Source organism: Globicephala melas, chromosome 7 (genome assembly GCF_963455315.2).
Source record: "Globicephala melas chromosome 7, mGloMel1.2, whole genome shotgun sequence".
Taxonomy (NCBI): domain Eukaryota; kingdom Metazoa; phylum Chordata; class Mammalia; order Artiodactyla; family Delphinidae; genus Globicephala; species Globicephala melas.
This window is the reverse complement of record NC_083320.1, coordinates 90,509,817-90,530,515: the sequence shown is the minus strand read 5'-3', so window position 1 is coordinate 90,530,515 and position 20,699 is coordinate 90,509,817. Positions and strand designations below refer to the sequence as shown.

Sequence of the window (20,699 nt, the reverse complement as noted above, 5' to 3'; positions counted from 1 at the left end):
TTAGTTAAGGAAAGTTTGACGCTGGGCCGAGGAGGCGAGGGGCGGGGGGGAGGAGGCGTCCTCACCAGGCGAGACTCGGCCCGGGATGCGGAGCCCGCCGGGCTACTAGCCCAGGGCCCCGCGCAAACAGCGGCGGCTACATTCAACCCCCAGTCTGATCCGATCCGGCCCGGCCCGGAAGTGCCCGGCGCCGGAGGGAGGAAGGGAGGGAGGAAGGGCCTTGCGAGCAGACGCTGCCGCGCGCACGCGCCGTCGCGGGCTGGTGGCTGGAGTCGCAACTCGGAAGCCGGAGCCCAGACGGGCCCGGGGCGGGGGGGCGGGAGCCTGCGCGGGGGCGGGAGCGCCGGAGACGGCCGCCCCTGGCGGCGGGTTTGTTTATCCCGGGGAAGAAGTTTAGGAGCGAGAGATAGGGAAGGAGGGCGGGCCGGGGAGGAGGGATGCGGTTCGGCGGAGGCGGCCGCCACAGGGACTCGCCGCCATCACCTCAGCCGCCTCAGCCGGAGAGGAGCCGCCGCCGGGGCTGCCCGCCGCAGCCCCGCACGTCCGGGTAGGTGCCCCTCCCCCTCCGGGGTCCCGACCGCAGCCTTGGTCGCTGGCTGCCCCCTCTTTCCTGGGACTCACCTGCACTGAAACCCAGCGACCTCCTCCTCTCCCATTTCGGCGCCCCCATCCCTCTCGGTCTGGGACCCCCGCTCCTGAGGCGTGCCTTCCGCCCCCGCCCTTCAGCCCCACCTCCGCCCCCCGGACCTCCCTAACCTCGCACGTCTCTACTTCCCCTGGGAATTACCCCTCCCCCATTGATCTCCCAGCTTCCGTCTACCAGGATCCCCCCGACTTTCCTCCACAAGCCTTGCGCCTTTTTTCTTTTCCATTCTCCCCCCTTTGTACCTGTAGACCTCCTCGCCCGCACCTTGATACCTTGTCCCTTGGCAGTACTGCCCAAAGCGAGAAACTGCAGGCCACCCCCGCGTTCACGTCCATCCCTCCTTATCCCAAACGTATACGCCTGAAACAGTCCCCACTAGCCCATTTTAGGGTGAATTCTCAGCTCTCCAGCCAGGCCACTCGGTGCCTTCACCCCAGTGGTCATGCCCTCAACCTGCCTACCTCCAGGCACACATTGCCCTCTCATCCGTTCTCTCTCCCCAGGTACATCAAGCTCACTCTGCAGTTCAGGGTCCAAGTCCTGACTTACCCCTTTCTGCTCCCTTCTGCTGCCCTTTCCCCTTACAGTTCTTCTTGCATTGATGCATTTGTGTACTAAATCACAGAAATGGGAGGAGATGGGTGGGATTTCCTCTCTCAAAGCAGTAGATCCAGTAGAAATAGGATTCACCTTCTGCTTAGCCCAACTTTTGGCATCTTTCTCTGTGAATAGTGCCATTCAGCCATACTTTTGAGGCTTCTGATGATTTGTCTGTATTTGAATACTCCTGGGCCTAGGTTGTTTTATTGTAGTACTCATCTTCCCAGTTTTTCCATATAGCTGAACCTCCTGTTTCTTAGACTGGGAACTTAAGTAATAAAAGGTTCATACCTTGGAAAATTACATTTCTCCTGCCATAATGGGAAAGGTGGAATATTTCAAATTATCCTTCTATTATTCTTGAGAGAAATGGTGCCTAGTGGTTAAGAGCTCAGACTCTGTAACTGAACTGCCAGGATCTAAATCCCTGCCTTTCTGTCTACCAGGTCTGGCCTTGGGCAAGTTATTTAATCTCAGTATTCTTACAGCTGTAGAATAGGGTTAGTGATGTACTTCATAAGATGGTGGTGATAATTGCATAACTTAATGCAGGTAAAATACAACAGTGCCTGGTAAGAGTTCAATAAATGTTCTTTATCATCATCTCTTAGCTTGACTTGGTTTGGCTATTGGTAGGATAATTTTGAGAGAGGAAGGGGGAATGGAAAACTGTCTTTTTGCTCTTTTTTATTTAACACCTCTTTTGAGGTAGCTATGATTCATATTTTGTTACTCTATAAATTAGTTCCTTCTGGTGTGAAAAGTACAGTTTTAGCTCCCTATTTTCAGGTGAGTTACCAGGCTACATGCAGTCCCATTTTCAGGTACCTGTTTGGAAATTTTTATCTTTGTTTTGGGAATAACTGAAGTTGAATTATGTAGCAGATTTATCATAGGGAAAAATGAGGATTTTTGCCAATGAGAATTTTAGTACTACAATTAAATACTCAAACCTGGTTGGATACTTCACACCTACCTGTCCTTTATGTTGAATTGCTACTCAGGATAGAGCTTTGGCTTCATTCCAAAGACTGGTGGCTTTTCTCTTACTAACATGTTATGTTTTATTCACATGACCATGCCATGATGTGTCCAAAAGTTTACTCTTTAAAACCCTGACAATTTCTGTCATATTTGCTTACCTCCTGTGCGTTATTATTCTTTTGATACATTTTTTAAACACCTCACAAAAAAAAATCTGAATAGGTACTGTTAACTCAATGTTGTTGTAAGTAGTAAAAGTTTGAAATCACAATTTGCTGTCCCAATTACACATAAAAATGTGTGCATATGGAACTATCAAAGTAAAGTTGTTTGCCTGTGTATAGCTTAAAATATTTTTTGTGTGTCACCAATGGAATGTTCATTAAACTTTGGGTAACACTGCCTTTGCTTATGCTATTCCCTGGCCTAGAATAACCTTTGCTCTTTCCCCTGCATATTCGAGTTCTACTTATCTTTCACCTCTTACTATTTTCATAGTTCTTGCCAACATTGGTTTCTATTCCTTGGCTTTCCTACTGTCTGTATTCTGCATTTGGCTTTGAATAATGCAGACTGCCCCAGTTCAATAAAAATGACTCCCATAGAATCATACTTTTAAAGTTTGTAGAAACTTTGAAGGGGTGGAATAGAATTGATAATTAGTATCTGCTCTGTGCTGAGCACTATTCCTTTGGTTTTGTAAATATTCATTCTTTCCAAAAATATTTAATGAGCACCTACTTCATGCCAGGCATTGGGCATACACAAGAGCAGCCCTTCCCAACTGGGGTTCCAGTAAATATTAAGCCCTAATGTTCTAAAGTATCCAAGGTATGTAATAACTACTCTCCTGTGCACCTAAAATGGTCGTATGTCCCATTCTTGAGAGAGAGAACTGAGGAAATAGTTACTTAACTCAGTTTCTGTAGGGTTTAAGTCTTTGAGAAAAGCTCCACCAGAGAATAATAGCACAGACTGTGCTTTTTTTGTAATTTATATCAGTGTGGCACTGGCAGACAATAAGCAAGTAAGAAGATAAAATTATCTTATAAGAGCACTGATAATGTTAAAAACACTTACAACCGCTAATACTTATAAAGCACTATGCCAGCCACTCTTTCAAATGATTTATATATATTACCTTGTTTAACCTCTCAACAATCCATTGAAGAAGGCTTTATTATATCTCCATTTCACAAATGAGGAACCTGAGAATCAGATTACTTCCACAAAATCACACAGCTAAGTAAGCAATGGAGCCAGACAATATGGTTGTAGAGACTGCTACCCTTCGTTGCCTCTCAGACCTTCCAACCTTCCAATTTTTTGTTGGTTACTTTAGACAAGATTCTTCACCTTTCTGAAAAATCGTTTTTTTTTTTTAAATCTCAACAATGAGATTCCCCTGTCTTTTAGGTTGTTTAGGGGAGTAAAGAAGATTTAACTTTGTAAAGCACCTGGTATACAGATGTATCCCAAGTCTTATATATGACTAGATATCGCAGGCATTTGCATTTCGGTGGTCCTGGTCACCATTTTGTTTCCTGACTTAGGTTTATTCACTTAGCAAAAGTTTATTGAACATCTGATCTGTGCCAGGCACTTGCTAAGCTGTGGTGACACACGTTATGGAAAGAGTGTACCTGTATTCATGATGGCAAAACTCTGTTGGGGAATAGAGAAACTAAGCAAATTATTACAAAAATAATAATTACAGTTACGATAACTTCCACAAAAGAAAATTATTGTAAACAACAAAAGCTCACTAATGTATCAGAGAACGTTTGTCTGAAGAAATGACTTTCAGGCCGAAGTCTGAAGGATGAACTGGAGTTACCCAAGCAATGCTGGCGATTTCAGCTTTCTAGGACTGAAAAGTCCTGTGGAGACTGGACCTTAGCACATAAGGCTGGGTGATATGAAATGAGACAGGAGCAGATCACAGTGGTCAATTATTGCTAAGCTCTTTGTACTTAATCCTAAGAGCAGTGGGAAGCCACTGGACAATGTTAAACAGCTGAGTAAGTTACTTAAATTTTTGCTTTAAAAACATCACTTGGCTGCTCTGTGGAGGACAGATTGGAGAGGCAAGTGTAAAAGCAGGGAGACGAGTTAGGCCAGGGCTCCTCAAACTTATCTGTGGTGAAGGACATGTTTTGTTTTGTTTTACTTTCTAGTTTGTGCTGGTACTTTAGTAATACACAGTAAAATGGATGTTGTGGCAGTGTCTGTCAAATTGCTATAAAAATTTCTAAATGCTGCCTCTCAGTTTCTGTATTTACCTTGTCTCACGCCAGTAACAGTAGTTCATGGGTCAGTATTGGTCCACAGCTCACACTTTGAGCAGAATTGAATTCACCTATTATAGTCATTTAGGCAAGAGATGATAGAATCTCGGTCCAGACTGGTGGTGATAGAGATAAAGCAGCTGGATTTGACAAATATTTGGGAAGTAAAGTTTAGGATTTGGTGATGGATTTGATTTGAGGGTCTACGGAGAGGAGAAGGCTGATTTCCAGGGTTAGTGGTTCTTGTGCTTAACCTGGGGGAATATTGGGGGAGGAGCAGTTTTTTGTTAGTTTATGGAAACGGGGGAGTATTGATCATAATTCAGTTGGGAATAATCAGTACATAGCTGATAATGGATGTTTCAGTATGGAAGGTGGGGGATGAGATTGCCTAAGGAGAGAGTATAGAGAGAGAAGATAAAGGGACGTGGTCCCCTATGATTCTTCAACATTTAACGTTGAGGAAAAGAAATGGAGCAAAGGAGACTGAGAAGATATAGCCAGAGGTTGGAGGAAAATTTCCTTAGCGTCACTGAAGTCAAGGCAATAGACCAAAAAAGGAGGGTGTGGCTAATCTGCTATGTTGATTGAAGCTGAGAAATCAATTAAGTTGGGAACTAAAGAGTACACATTGCATTTAGTGACAGGGAGAAAATTTTATGTCTCAGTCGTCAGTCCATCCATAAACTATTAGATGATTTTTGTTTTAATCTGCCAAAGCCACAATTCTAAATTTAGGGTAGAATTTTATCTGTAACATGAACCATGTCTTCCTTCCTGAGCTCAGACCCATGTTTCTATTTATCACCATCTGGGTGTTCTATAAGCATCTCAGACTCTACAACTTGTTCATTCAGAACCTACTCAAATAGAATATGTTTTTTAAGTACTGTATATTAGGCAGTAACTATTAGACTTTTAGGAATGCAATTAGACCTCAGAGTCTAGGGGCAATGGACAATTAAATATTGTTCAGTGTGATTAGTGCTGTCATAGCAGTTTATTCAGGTTGCCTTGTAAGCACAGAAAAGGAACCTTAAGGAAGGCTTTCTAAGGAAAGTAGAGTGTTGGGCAGAGTGTTTCTGAAGGACAAGTGGAGAGATGGAAAGGGCAATGCAATGGTAGAGGAGTTTAATTTGAAAGCATGCAAGTTTGCTGTTTTGCTTAATGTCATCACTACCCATTTAGTCACCAAACATGGAGTTATCTTCAGAGTGTCTTCAAGATTTAAAGATTTTCCAATAGAATTAGAAATGAAAAAGGAGAAGTAACAACTGACACTGCAGAAATACAAAAGATCATGAGAGATTACTACAAGCAACTTAATGCCAATAAAATGGACAACCTGGAAGAAATGACAAATTCTTAGAAATGCACAACTTGCCAAGACTGAATCAGGAAGAAATAGAAAATATGAACAGACCAATCACAAGCACTGAAATTGAAACTGTGATTAAAAATCTTCCAACAAACAAAAGCCCAGGACCAGATGGCCTTCACAGGCGAATTCTATCAAACATTTAGAGAAGAGCTAACACCTGTCCTTCTCAAACTCTTCCAAAATATAGCAGAGGGAGGAACACTCCCAAACTCATTCTACGAGGCCACCATCACCCTGATACCAAAACCAGACAAGGATGTCACAAAGAAAGAAAACTACAAGCCAATATCACTGATGAACATAGATGCAAAAATCCTCAACAACATACTAGCAAACAGAATACAACAGCACATTAAACGGATCATACACCATGATCAAGTGGGGTTTATTCCAGGAACGCAAAGATTCTTCAATATATACAAATCAATCAACGTGATACACCATATTAACAAATTGAAAGAGAAAAACCATATGATCATCTCAATAGATGCAGAGAAAGCTTTCGACAAAATTCAACACCCATTTATGATAAAAACCGTTCAGAAAGTAGGCATAGAGGGAACTTTTCTCAACATAATAAAGGCCATATATGACAAACCCACGGCCAACATCGTCCTCAGTGGTGAAAAAGTGAAAGCATTTCCACTAAGATCAGGAACAAGACAAGGTTTCCCACTCTCACCACTCTTAATCAGCATAGTTTTGGAAGTTTTAGCCACAGCAATCAGAGAAAAAAAGGAAATAAAAGGGATCCAAATCAGAAAAGAAGAAGTAAAGCTGTCACTGTTTGCAGATGACATGATACTATACATAGAGAATCCTAAAGATGCTACCAGAAAACTACTAGAGCTAATCAATGAATTTGGTAAAGTAGCAGGATACAAAATTAATGCACAGAAATGTCTGGCATTCCTATACACTAATGATGAAAAATCTGAAAGTGAAATCAAGAAAACACTCCCATTTACCACTGCAACAAAAAGAATAAAATATCTAGGAATAAACCTACCTAAGGAGACAATAGACCTGTATGCAGAAAATTATAAGACACTGATGAAAGAAATTAAAGATGATACAAATAGATGGCGAGATATACCATGTCTTGGATTGGAAGAATCAACATTGTGAAAATGACTCTACTACCCAGAGCAATCTACAGATTCAATGCAATCCCTATCAAACTACCACTGGCATTTTTCACTGAACTAGAACAAAAAATTTTACAATTTGTATGGAAACACAAAAGACCCTGAATAGCCAAAGCAATCTTGAGAACGAAAAATGGAGCTGGAGGAATCAGGCTCCCTGACTTCAGACTGTACTACAAAGCTACACTAATCAAGACAGTATGGTACTGGCACAAAAACAGAAAGATAGATCAATGGAACAGGATAGAAAGCCCAGAGATAAACCCATGCACATATGGTCACCTTATCTTTGATAAAGGAGGCAGGAATGTACAGTGGAGAAAGGACAGCCTCTTCAATAAATGGTGCTAGGAAAACTGGACAGGTACATGTATAAGTATGAGATTAGATCACTCCCTAACACCGTACACAAAAATAAGCTCAAAATGGATTAAAGACCTAAATGTAAGGCCAGAAACTATCAAACTCTTAGAGGAAAACATAGGCAGAACACTCTATGACATAAATCACAGCAAAACTCTTTTTGACCCACCTCCTAGAGAAATGGAAATAAAAACAAAAATAAACAAATGGGACCTAATGAAACTTCAAAGCTTTTGCACAGCAAAGGAAACCATAAACAAGACCAAAAGACAACCCTCAGAATGGGAGAAAATATTTGCAAATGAAGGAACTGAAAAAGGATTAATCTCCAAAATTTATAAGCAGCTCTTGCAGCTCAATAACAAAAAAACAAACAACCCAATCCAATAATGGGCAGAAGACCTAAATAGACATTTCTCCAAAGGAGATATACAGATTGCCAACAAACACATGAAAGAATGCTCAACATCATTAATCATTAGAGAAATGCAAATCAAAACTACAATGAGATATCATCTCACACCAGTCAGAATGGCCATCATCAAAAAATCTAGGAACAATAAATGCTGGAGAGGGTGTGGAGAAAAGGGAACCCTCTTGCACTGCTGGTGGGAATACTACGGGGCATATACCCTGAGAAAACCATAATTCAAAAAGAGTCATGTACCAAAATGTTCATTGCAGCTCTATTTACAATAGCCCGGAGATGCAAACAACCTAAGTGTCCATCATCGGATGAATGGATAAAGAAGATGTGGCACATATATACAATTGAATATTACTCAGCCATAAAAAGAAACGAAATTGAGCTATTTGTAATGAGGTGGATGGACCTAGAGTCTGTCATACAGAGTGAAGTAAGTCAGAAAGAGAAAGACAAATACTGTATGCTAACACATATATGGAATTTAAGAAAAAAAAATGTCATGAAGAACCTAGGGGTAAGACAGGAATAAAAACACAGACCTACTAGAGAATGGGCTTGAGTATATGTGGAGGGGGAAAGGTAAGCTGTGACAAAGCGAGAGAGTGGCATGGACATATATACACTACCAAACATAAAATAGATAACTAGTGGGAAGCAGCCGCATAGCACAGGGAGATCAGCTCAGTGCTTTGCGATCATCTAGAGGGGTGGGATACGGAGGGTGGGAGGGAGGAAGATGCAAGAGGGAAGCGATATGGGAACATATGTATATGTATAACTGATTCACTTTGTTATAAAGCAGAAACTAACACACCATTGTAAAGCAATTATACTCCAATAAAGATGTAAAAAAAAAAACCAAAAAAGATTTAAAGATTTTGTTTGTTATTGTCAAAGGTGGTGTTTTGTTTTTGTTGGTTAGCTTTATAATTTATTATATCTATACTTATGGAATAATTAAGTAATAGTAGAATGTAAATATTTCGGTTATGCTTTAATGATTTTTTTTTCTGAATGGGAGAAATTTTATACATACAACTTTTTCTCAGATTTAGCAAATTAAAATTAAAGCCTTGGTAAGGATTGCTAAGAATTTACTGCTAAACATCAGTTATATGGTCAATGATGGTGTTTTGGGCTCAGTGGTATAATAACACTCCCCTGATACCTTAAATGCTATTTTAGGTAGTTGTCTAAATGTCCCTAGACTTAAGTCTTACATCATAGTAGAACACAGTTCATCTTCAGGAATTACTTTATGAAGAATACTGTAGTTGGCAAAACCTTAATTGACAAGAAAATAGTGTATTAGAAGGGTAAATGATGTTAAAATGGATTTTAAAAACACAGTAAATAAAGGTTCTATAAGACATCTGTTTTAAAATAACAGGAAGATAGGGTCAATCAAAATTTTTGCTTCTGAAATACCTTCTTGAATTTTTGTAGAAACATCATTGTGTTATTCTGATCTGCTAAGGCAGTCTTCCTTATATTTTATATTAAGAAAGTTGTAACTTAAAAATTTTATTTTTATTAGTTCCTACTGGCTTTTACTCTTGTCTTCTCCCTGGTTTTTTTAAAAATCTTAATAAATTCTTGTACGACAACTATATATTTTTCATATATTATGGTTCTTATAGGTATACTTTCCCAGGCCTTTTGTTTATATGCATAAGTAGAATTCTTCTGATATTCTTCAGACTTGCCTACATGTTCTAAAGGACAGAATAATTATTAGCATTAAATTCTGAATTATATAACTCTGTGAAACAGCACTTTACATACATAAAAAATAGCAGTTTTTAAAAAATTTGACCTACAAATATAAAATTGCATTACCTCAGACTTTGGTTGGGGTATGTTGTTTATACACTTGAAGGGAAAGTAATATAGTAATAAAAATACTTAGGAGTAACAAATACAAAAGAAAGAGGTTTCACTCTGATATTAGGTAATGCAAAGTCTCAAAGGTTGTAGTGTAACTGAAATGTAGTATGAGGCTTTTAAAATCTTATTTGAGATATGTTAAAAGAAGATACTGTGTTTCCTGTTTGGGTATGTTTTCTAAGCAAATTTCAGTTTTTCCTTGTGAAAATGCATTTTAATCCCCTCCCTTTTGCCCCATCAAAATTAAGTGATTTTTAAGGTAAAGCGTGCTCAAGGTGGTTTTTTGTTGTTGTAATTTGGATGCAATTTTTGGTGTTTTAGTGGGAAATTACCCTGAAAGGTAGTTTTCATCCAATAAGACAAAGGCAACCCCCCCCAAAATATTGAATATTAATTAAGTCATCCTGAAATTACCAAGGCAAGTATTGACACAGGAATATTTAAATGAATTGAATTTTATTTAATTAAAATTTTTTGGTGGTCACTCTTAGTATCAGTTTAAACCTTTGTTAACCAGTTATTTAACATTGTGGTTAAGTTCAATATGTCCAGTTTTGTTAGAAAAGCTCAAGTAGGGCATGGGCACACACCAAGCATATTTAGTTATTTGCATTCAAAGTGTATTTTTTAAAAAGTGAAGATACTTTTTCATGTCAGCATTTTATCAGTGGCATTTGAGAACTGGCTTGAATCAAGTGGTACTTGGGAGGTATCTTGAGTTATGCTTTACTGTTGATAATTTTTATTTTCTCAGGTGTCTCATTTTCACTGTTGTTTTGTCTGCCTGCCTTCTCCCCAGCCAAAGTCCTTTATTTGTTCATCAAATTGTATAATGAAACCAGTTATTTTTCCCTAGTAGAATATAACCAGGTTTAGTTGAACATGGGCCTGAGAAACTGACAACTTACTACAGTGTAAATGGAATATCCTCATAGATCATTTTGGTTTAAAGGGGAAAAATGCCCTTTTTTAAAGCATTTGTACCAGAGTTGTCAAGTACTTTAGATATTTTATCTCATTTACTTCTTATCACTAACCCATGAGGGTCATACCATAAGTTTTTGAATCGTACTTACCTGCAATTACCAGATGCACCACTGCTTTATGTACGCCACAGAGAGACAGCACTGTCAGTTAAAATTGTAAAATGCCATCAATTTTAGATATGTTAAAATATGAAAAAAATATGGGTATCCTAGAATTTATTAACCGTGCCATTAGTGCTGCTTCATTTTATGGTTATCACGCAAGGTCTTCAAAATAGCTAACCTCCCAGCGTCAGGTGAAGTCAGGATAAATTTAGTTTTGCTTAACTTCAGAGATCTCTGGGCAGTATAGCACAGAGGTTAATAGAGTGCATCCAGTCTGCTTTTTAGTAGCTTTGTGACTTTAGGTAAGTTACTTAGCATCTCTGCCTCAGTGTTCTCATCTGTAAAATGGAAAGGATAACTACTTCCCTTGCAAGAGTTGTTACAAGAACCAAATGAGTTATATTTACATTTAGAATAGTGCTTTCCACATAAGTTGCTTTGTGTAAATGTCGTTTAATTAAAACAGTGATGCTATTTCTGATCTAAGATAAATAAGTAGACAGTGTTCTTAAAAGGAAGGGAAAAAGGGAACCATTAGAACCTTATCTAATGGTTCATTGGTGTTTTGTGCACACGATGGAGATTAAAGTATCTTATTAATTTGTCTTTTAAGTCTAATGTAAGATTGCAGTCTTGATGATTTCGATATCTAAATTCATAAAAATAATACCACTGTATAAAGGTTCAACTGAAATTCGCTTTCCTTTCATTTCTGTTATGACATATTTAGTCAGAATATTGATGTGCTATGATAGATGACTTAAAAATAACCTGTTATATACTTATGATTCCTGTCAAACTCATAGGAAATTCATTCAGAAATATTTTTAAAGGATTTCAGTATTAAAGAACCATGTTTAAATTTTAGTTAAGACATCTGACTTCTTCATTTTGAAGTATATGGAGGAAAAGTAATACTGAGGCAGTTTTTATTTATTTTAATGGTTTTAATATGTACCTGATTCTGTTGCTTCATTTGAGATTTAAAATCTTGTCATTTACCCTGATATAAAAATAAGGCCTTCCTTTGAACTTCTTGATATTTCCCGTTTTCCCACTTTTGCCTTGTTTTTATTTTATTCTTTTTGTTTTGAGCTCATATCATTTATTTACTCCATTAATTGACCAACTGTTAAATGCTGGGTTCTGTGTTTACAGTGATGAATTGGAAATAGCCCTTGACCTGTTAGAGTCACTATTTGGGATTTTTTAATACTGTTTAGTCATTGAGTGCTTAGGCACAGTGCTGAAGACTTCATATATCTGCTCTTTTTGTTTCAGTCCTCATAACTACCTTTCTAGGGTGTTCATTACTTTAAAAATATTTCCACTAAATAAATGGCAGAGAAGAGTGAACTCTTGGTAGATGGAAGGGTGGTGAAGATAATGTGGAGAGGGAGAGCTTTGGTGTTAAAATTCTTTTCAGATTAGTGTTTTCTCTCCTAAAAAGGATATGACTCTTGCATTCTGTTACCCTAATATAGCCGCCTTTGTTTTAATATAAAAATGTATTAGATTAGCATGAGGGAAGATTTTTAAAAGTGTTCTGTCCCAATTTTAGGGTGGAGGGAACATGACACTGGGAATAGGATTGTATTATAAACATTTAGGCATCAAGGTTGCTCATTTATTGAATATTTATTTGCTTTTTTATTTTACATAAACTTTTATGGAGTATAACATACATTCAGAGACAAGCATGTAACATCGTACAGCATCAACACCCTTGTTTATGGCTTCTTACATCAGTTTTTATGTGATCCATCCATGTAGTGTGTAGTGGTAGCTTCTTCATTCTCATTCTATTGTATTCCATCCCATTGTGTGACTATGTATATGTACCGTAATTTATCCATTTTATTGTTGATGAACATATAGGTTGTTTCCAGTTTTGAGTCACAATGAATAGTGCCCCTTATAGAATATTCTTTTATCAATACATATCTTTTGCTGCACATCTGCACATCTTGCTGTAGTAGAACTTTTTGGACCGTGTGTGCTTTTGTTCAGTTTTAGTATACATTACTCAGTGTTTTCCAAAGTGTCTTTTCAGTAGTGAATGAGAGTTTTATTTGTCCCACATACTCTGCAACGTTTGCTTGATATTGTTTCATTTATTTAGCTATTCTGGTGGGTGTAAAGTGGTATGGCTAGTTTTTCAAAATATACACGATTCCTTTCTTCACTCATACCCACGTACCCCTCCCATGTGCACACCAAGGGAAAGTGGAATAGAGACGTGTATATTTTCATAAAACCCATCAAATGATTCTGGTTGCCTTGTCAGTTGATAAGATGCAGAATATAAAACAAATGTAAGTATAATTTAAGGAAAATGAGACTGTCATGAAAATTACAACTTCACTGTATAGTTTACTGACTTTCTTACAAATGGTGCATTTCTGCCTAACTATTGCTAAACATGGGACAGGTTTTAAGATTTTGCAAGCTGGTGAAAAGTTTTGTAGGCCCTTTTATTGAGTGAGTCTGCAACATTTCCCCAAAGCTCTAATTATGCAATACTGGGATGCTCTTGCTCTTATTTGATTATCTACCCAGATTGTAGGTTATGTTCATTCATTATTTTGTGAGGTTTTGCTACCCCTTAAATAAGGGAAGTGCTGTCTACCCAGCAGAGTTGACTCAGTTTTCAGAACTTGAAAGTTGAGCAAATTTTACCAAATGCCCACAGCATGCTACGTATTGTTTTAGACTTAATTTCTTGTTATTTATGGAGTTTTTCTTGTGTCACAGAAGGCAGTGTTGCTACTAATTTTTTTTTAAAATTATCCAATTGTGTAGTGAATACCAAGGATGTGAAAAATACTTTTGCCTGTGTATCTTTTTCAGGGTTAGGATTGTGATTAGTCTCTTCTCATTCCCCAGTCAAGTAGATCATGTTAGAATCATATGTAGGGATGCACCATTCCTGTACCTTTTGTGAATCATAATTAGTTGTTGATTTCTTCTGTTAAGTCACACATACAGACTCATAACTGCAGATAAGCTCATAGTTTTCCCTTTTTAACGTTGTCTTATGCCTTTTTAGAGCTAATATTTTAATATCTGACTTTATTTCTTACTGCTGCAAAGTACTGTTCGTGGGTAGCACAGCTGTTTGATAAATACTTGTGCTCTACATATTCATAAGTAGTTACTGATTATTGCTATTCATAAGAATCTTGGAATTATTAGCTCATCATCGGAAGAACTGAGATGGCATTCATGTACTTAAAGTGTTCTCTTGAGGTATAAGAACAACTCAGTTTATTTTTTTGCAAAGCATTTCCTTGAGAGGCAGGGCTGGTAGGTGGATGGCAATAGCCTCCTTTGATTTAGTCTAGCTTGACCATTTGTTACATTATTTCAGAAAAGACTGGATTAAAATCCAGGGTGTCCTAACACAATGCTTTTCATGGATCATTTTGCTTCATTTCTTTCTCTTTCAACTTCTCTCTTTCTTTCCTTTTTTTTCCTCTTTTCTTCCCCTGTAAACTAAGTAACTATATGAAATGTTTTTCTTTAAGAAAGTTTGATTCCTTAAGGAGGAGTAAGCCATTTTAATGGTTGTAGACATGCAGGGTGTAATGATAGAGACATATAGATCCCTACAACCCTGTATCCTAAGGCATGCTGTTTTGCCCATTTCTTTCCCCTAGATTTTATGATTTAGAGTTCCCCAAAGTGGTAGTTCCTCTTATCTTTTTCAAGGATGGTGGTTTTTCCTGCTTTTGTCTAGGATAGTACTAGTTTATGTCTTTTGTCCCAGCATCTTGTCCAATTTAACATTTGTAATGATTGTTTAATTTTTACTGAAATACTATTATTAATAGTTGCATTAAAATAAGCCTTAGTGGGTTTGGTAGAATTTTTATTTCCAGCTGCTGCCATGGTCTAGTCTAGTGATAGGTGAGAGACATGTGTAATAATGAGTTCTGCCTTTAACAGGTGGTAAAATCTGAAAGGAATCTTAAGTACACCTCTCTTTCCCTAACCCATCTCCGATACAGTGTAACCAGTGACAGTATCAAGGTGAGGATCTCCATGATTAGAAGTGGGCTGGGACATAAATGATTAGGGGGTAACTAACTCCTCTTGGTCTCAGGTGACAGTAAGAGATTTGATGCCTTCGCCTTCATTGACTGCTTTGGGTACCAGCCTGTTCCACGTTCATGCAGCTTGCAAGATTCATGAAGTCACAAGGATAGCAATAAGTGGTGTCAGTGAGAAATTGTAGGTTATGTAAGCTGAAATAGTGGTTGAGCAGTTCTGCCATAGAATGAGTGAGCAGCACTGTTTAGTAAAGCTTTGTGTAATGATAGAAATGTTCTACGATTCCCACTTTCCATTATGGTAGCCATTCACCACTGTGTATGTTGAGCACTGAAAATGAGTCTAGTATAACTAAGGAGCTGAATTTCTAGTTTAATTATTTCATCATTTGGTAAGACTCTTATTTTGCAACAAATCCTCTTGAAATCAATTAGTTAAAAACAGAAGTACATATTTAATGAAAGTCTACACTTCAGAAGCTGTTCTGCTCTTTTTAAAGATTTTCTACACCATTGCTCAGCAACCCAAATAACAGCGTACAGTGGGTGGTTAGACTGATACAGAATGGAGGGTTTACAGAATTGTTGTGATAAAAGAACAAAGGAGTGAAATGTTAAGCGTGCTTACTAGAGAGTTTTTGAAGTGATCCACTGTGGGTTTTGAGTTTGATAAGGAAGGAAGGGAAGCCATAAGGGGGTAATGACTTAAGAAGAGTGGTATGGACTCAGTGAAGTGTTGGTAATAAGAGATGTTGGGGGATTAAATTGATGACAGAATAGGAATAAGTTCTGTTATTAAAATGATATATTCAAGTTTATTTCCATGGTTGATCAAGCTATCCTAGGTAGTAAGTTCCAAGTCAGAATCTCTGAAAAAGATTGCTAAAATTTTAAGTGGGTGAGATCATTCAGGAAGGTAAAAGAACTTTGATGCTGGTAGGGAAGAAGTCCACTGGAGTGCAGTCATCCAGGGTGGTGGCAGGAATAGTAAAGAAGACAATGGAGACAGTGGTTGAAGTCCTCCATAAAGGAGTCTAACTCAGAGAGGTGAGTAGGTGATTGCAAGAGAGAAGAATGTAAGAGAATTTTGTAAGAATGGACTCATGCAGTTGCCATACAGTTTTGTTAGGTTGCAAAAGTAGTCTGGAAGCAACAGTGGTGAGTCAGCAGAACTCTTTAACTACCTCCAACTCCTTTTACTATGGGGTTCGCCAAAAAGTTCATTTGGTTTTTTCCATAAGATGACTCTAGTGATGCTTAGGTGTCTTTAACTTCATTCGAAACAAATTTTGTAGATTGTATTGTGACAGCTGTCATATCAGCGTGCATTAAAAAAAACTTATCAAATTGGTGAATTTTTGTGTAGCCATTTTAATATTGAAGGTGGAAGAAAAACAACATTTTCAGCATAGTATGCTTTATTATTTCAAGAAAGGTAAAAACACAACTGAAACGGAAAAAAAAGATTTGTGCAGTGTATGGAAAAGGTGCCATGACTGATCAAACGTGTCAGAAGTGGTTTGCGAAGTTCCATGCTGGAGATTTCTTGCAGACGATGTTCCGTGGTTGGGTAGACCAGTTGAAGTTGATAACGATCAAATTGAGACATTAATTGAGAACAATCAACATTATACCATGGGAGGTAGCTGACATACTCAAAATGTCCAAATCAAGCATTGAAAATTATTGGCACCAACTTGGATATGTGAATTGCTTTAATGTTTGGGTTCCACATAAGTGAAAAAAAACCTTCTTGGCCATATTTCCGCATTCAGTTCTTTATTTAAACGTAACAAAAATGTTCCGTTTTTAAAACAAATTGTGACAGGCAATGAAAAGTGGATACTGTACAATAATGTGGAACGGTGGTGGGGCAAGTGAAATGAACCACCACCAACCACACCAAAGGCCGGTCTTTATCCAAAGAAGATGACGTTGTGTATATGGGGGGATTGGAAGGGAGTCCTCTATTATGAGCTCCTTCCAGAAAACTAAATGATTAATTCCAACAAGTTCTGTTATTAACATAATATATTCAAGTTTATTTTCGTAGTTGGTCAAGCTATCCTAGGTAGTAATTTCCACTGAATCCCAATTAGACCAACTGAAAGCATCACTCAACGAAAAGTGTCCGGAATTAGTCAACAGAAAACACATAATCTTCCATCAGGGTAACACAAGACCGCACGTTTCTTTGATGACCAGGCAAAAACTGGTTCAACTTCACTGGGAAGTTCTGATCATCCACCGTATTCACCAGACATTGCACCTTCGGATTTCCATTTATTTCGGTCTTTACAAAATCCTCTTGATGGAAAAAATCTCAATTCCCTGGAAGACTGCAAAAGGCACCTGGAACAGTTCTTTGCTCAAAAAGATAAAAAGTTTTGCGAATATGGAATTACGAAGTTGCCTGAAAAATGGCAGAAAGTAGTGGAACAAAATGGTGAATACGTTAAGTTCAGTAAAGTTCTTAGTGAAAATGAAAAATGTGTCTTTTATTTTTACTTAAAAACCAAAGGAATTTTTTGGCCAACCCAATAGATCCTTCACAGGTGTAAGAAAAGGATATGATTTTAGCAGTTCTATTTGATCTGCTTTAGTTAGGTATTTGCCTCTCTGACCTTATCTTTGTTTCTCCAGTGCCTGACCGATTTAGGTTCTTAATAAATGTTTGCTCAGTAAATGCTAGATGAATGTGAAGTTGTTCCAGTGTCCTGGAATTCTAGAACAAAGAACATTGCTTAGACACTTTTAAATTGAAAACTAGTAACAGGAATTGTTACTTTGTTTTGTTTTGTTTTTGGCAGCACCGGGTGGTTTGCGGGATCTTAGTTCCCTGACCAGGGATCCGAACCCAGGCCCTTGGCAGTGAAAGCGCGGAGTCTTAATCACTAGACCCCCAGGGAATTCTCACTTGTTTGACTATAATTAAATGAGAAGGAAGAGAAATATGAAGGCAAAAGACTGTATTATGACTTGTTAAAAAAAAAAAACTAAGGAGGCAAAAGCTTTAATCAAATGTTTACTCATATTTTTCTAAAATAAAAGAGATGAGGGGAAGAGTAGGAGAAGGGAGAGGGAGAGAATGTAGGTTTTATTTTGGAGGAATGTTTTAGGACTCAAATAAATCTGAAAAATGACTAGGGTTAATGTTAAGTGGATCCAGAACTGGCAACTAACTGTGCAGAAACTAAGTACTTTATAGACCTTATCTCCTGTAACACTCATTATATTCTTTCTGTATGAGAAATTATTCCCTTTCTGAAGTTGAGAAATCTAAGGGCCAAAAAGGGAAAGTAACTTGTTCAAGGGTTATAAAACCTAAAAAAACTTTTTTTTTAAACTTGCATTGTTTCATATACACATCTTTTCTTACGTGTACATTTCAGTGAGTTTTGACAGATACGTTCACCTGTGTAACAACAGCCCAGTCAAGAGACAGATCAATTCCATTACTCCAGGAAGTTCTCTAGAAGGTTACACAATTCCTGAGAGACACTTTGGATGTCAGTCTATCTTTTTACAACTATACCTCCACATTACTTGCATTAAAAGGGAGACGGAAGTTGTTAGAGAAAAGCAGTATGAGAGCAGCAGCGTGAGAGCAGTGTTCATAGCTCATGTAAATAGCTCATGGAGAGCCAAGTGATAAAGATTGAAAGATTGAAAAAGTAAAAACAAAACCTCAACAACATACTTAGGCAAATTTAACTCTGTTCTTCTTCATAGTTCATGAGATTATTACTGTTTTGTAAACTAGTTCTACTTTTTAGTTTCATATTAATACTCATACACATTAAACTAATTTATTGAGTGCTTTCTGTGTACCAGACACTATACTAGGTGTCTTCTATACATTCCCATTCAGTACACCAGTCATTTGAGATAATTACCATTTATTATTCCCATTTTACAAACGAAATTGAGGCCCAGAGAGCTTACACAGCTTCAGGATCTGCACCTAACTCTAAATTCAGAAACCAAATTCTCAACCCTGATGGTGTTCCATGGATAATTCTGTAATACTAAATTATATCTGGTACTTTGTTTTTCAGGAGGCAATAAATTATGTACTGTCTAGTAAATATGTAATACCTTTCTAGTAGTTGACTTCAAATCTAGTCAATATGTCTTTGCTTAGTATCTGCCATCGTATACACTAGGCAGTGGTTACGTAAAGGTGAAAATATAATCTCAAGGAGTTCAGCATATTTGATGGATTGAAAAAAACGATAATATTTTCAGTTAAAAATCCTGGATTCAGGGACTTCCCTGGTGGTCCCATGGTTAAGACTCCGTGCTTCCAATGTAGGGGGCGCAGGTTCAATCCCTGGTCAGGGCACTTAAGATGCCACGCACTGTGGGGCATGGCCAAAAAGTGGAAAAAAAAAAAAAAATCCTGGATTCAATTTCTGAATTTTTTTGTCTTTTTTTTTTTTTAAATTCTATGACCTTAGATCATATTGCTTCTGTTTCAGTTTCCCTTTCTGTAAAATAGAAGTAACTACTTCACAGGGTTGTTTAGAGGATCAAATGAGATAATATGTATAGGAGTAAAATTCTAAAGTGTGAAGTAAGATCTTACAGATTATTGTACTCATAATTACAATAAATTTGATTAATTCTATATAAGAGGCATTGGTTATGAAAGTGCTTGGGTAGCTAAGGAGTAATTCATTTTACTGAAGAAAATGGTATGGGAGTAAACAAACGGTTGGTTAGTAAACATTTTACAGAAGAAGTGGCAATCAAGATCAACAGATTAAAACACTGTTGGTGCTTAAAGAAGGAATAAGGTTAAGTTATCTATTGTTTGTTGATTGAGATAACTTACTCCTCTTGTGTTTGATAAAGAGTGTGTTGTTATAATTTATAAATTAGATCTTGAATAAAGATTCTACCTGAAGGGACCCCTGAGATCAGTTCAAATAATGCCATCCTTCCTTGTCTCCACAGGGCTTAACTCAGCGTAGAACCTCCCAAGATACTCAAACAGGTCAGTGAATAAGAGAGAGAGAGAGACTATAAAGGAAGAAATGAATGAGTAAAAAAACCCCAAAGGAATGGGGAGTGGGGTGGGGTCTTGCAGCTTGGCCATAGTGAGTAGTCTCCTGACTGCTAGTCTTGCCCTGTTTTGGTTCACCACAGTTTATATATCACTATAATTTAAAATCTTACCTCATGAAGTTTAATGACCATAGTCATAAACTGCCATGCTGAGTATTTAAATAAGGCTGATTTTTTTTAACTCCCAATACTGTCTTTATAAGATTTCTGGAAATAGCCTCCTTTTACTTATATTTTTTCCTTCACCCTCCTCTGGAAATAGCCTCCTTTTAAAAAGTGAAATATTTGCTTCATACATTTTAAGGGGATATGACTATTAATATAGATGCAGATAGGCTTATAATTTTCTTATTGTGCCTTGTATATGTTATTACACAAGTAATATGAAAACAATTGAACTTGTAGCAACTAGCATGACATATAAATCTAGTTTTGTTTTTTGGGTTTTTTTTGCGGTACGCGGGCCTCTCACTGTTGTGTCCTCTCCCGTTGCGGAGCACAGGCTCCGGACGCACAGGCTCAGCGGCCATGGCTCACGGGCCCAGCTGCTCCGCGGCATGTGGGATCTTCCCGGACCGGGGCACAAACCCATGTCCCCTCCATCGGCAGGCGGACTCTCAACCACTGCGCCACCAGGGAAGCCCCTAGTTGTTTTTAAATGACAATTTTTTTTTTTAAATGGTTGCCAAAGAGCCAGACTGTCCTTAATATGTAATGCTACAGGAAACGCAGTCAGGTTCTGAAGTGATCTGTAGTCGATTT

The 20,699-nt window shown here is 37.9% G+C and overlaps 1 protein-coding gene across 3 annotated transcripts in view; it reads left to right on the top strand.

Annotated features, from left to right (window-relative positions):
• Positions 1 to 409: 409 nt before the first annotated feature.
• The window catches only part of SPOPL (speckle type BTB/POZ protein like), a 60,606-nt gene continuing 40,316 nt past the window's right edge, over positions 410 to 20,699 (top strand). For 2 of the 3 annotated variants that reach the window (XM_070046006.1, XM_030883040.2), the window contains exon 1: positions 410 to 547. The gene's annotated coding sequence lies outside the window, so the exon portion shown is untranslated. Of the gene's footprint in view, positions 548 to 19,826; positions 19,867 to 20,699 lie in introns of all 3 variants that reach the window. The other variant, XM_060302481.1, reaches the window with a different exon arrangement.